Source organism: Myotis davidii, unplaced genomic scaffold, assembly GCF_000327345.1.
Source record: "Myotis davidii unplaced genomic scaffold, ASM32734v1 scaffold1717, whole genome shotgun sequence".
Classification (NCBI taxonomy): Eukaryota; Metazoa; Chordata; class Mammalia; order Chiroptera; family Vespertilionidae; genus Myotis; species Myotis davidii.
In genome coordinates, this window is record NW_006287955.1 from 413,304 (window position 1) to 414,508 (window position 1,205).

Genomic DNA, 1,205 nt, shown 5'->3' on the forward strand with positions numbered 1-1,205 from the left:
TGGGGCGGCTGCCTCAGCCTCAGGCCCCGGCCGGAGCCTGGTGCTGTCTCCCTGGGCCGGCGGCCGGCCTCCCTGCACCTCCACGGCCCAGGCCCATGCCCACAAGGGGACACTGGGTGGTGGGGCCGCGCCTGCAGCCCCGCAATAATCCAGGGCTCCCGCCGGGGCCGCGGCTGGGCCTCCAGCCCGCTCTGTGGGGAGGTCGAGGGGCAGCGGGCTTGACGGACGGGTCTCCCTGCCCAGTAGGCCCCTGGGCTTTCCCACCGGCGACCTATTTAAGCCTCACCTGGGCCCACGGCCAAGAAACCGTCCCTGCCCTCGGGCGCAGAGGCAGGACACGCAGAGCTGCTGGGCACGGTGCCCGGGCACACTGCCCGCCCGTCAGTCTCACTTCCAGTCTTTCTCCAGTTCTCGGGAAGGCCTGCCCGCCCGCCCTGACGTCTCCCGTCACCGCTCTATGCCTGTGCTGGTTTGGGGGCCAAGAGCAGGGAGAGGGACTCCCTGCTGTGTTCCCAGCACCTGGCACACAGTAGGTGCTCAATAAATGCTCTCCAGTGAGTGACAGACGGATGGGCACTGCACAGGGCAGGTCAGGATTTAATGGGGTCGCACTGGAGGGAGATTCTGGCAAACGCCTCCCTTCCCGCCTCCCTGACCCAGAGGCCCGGGCCTCACCTGTAGAAGAGGAAAGAAGCTGATTGGGCCCCGGCCAGCGTGGCTCAGTGGTTAGAGCATCGGCCCACACACCGAAGGGCCCTGGGTTCGATTCCTGGTCAAGGGCATGTGTCTTGTTTGCAGGTTCAATCCCCGGCCCTGGTCAGGGCACATGTGGGAGTCAACCAATCGATGTGTCTCTCTCTCCCCCCACCTTCTACTCTCTCTAAAAATCAATGGGAAAAAATGACCTCAGGTGAGGATTTAAAAAAAAAATAGAAGCGGATTTGAAGGGCAAAGGCCCCAGGGAGCCCAGAGCAGCTGCTGAGACGTGTGGGGGGCACTGGCGGGAGGCCCTCAAGATGAGGCGAAAGCAAGACCTGCCTTCCCTCCCTGGGCTCTGAATGCACCTTCAGCCGGTCCCCGTGGATGACCTTCAGCGACCCTGCCCCCAAATGGGGTTGAGGGGCTGATCAGGGATCAGTGGCTGGGGGAGTGGCTATGAGAGTTTGGCCAGCCAGCCCTACCCCCAATTGGTGTGGGGGCGCTGA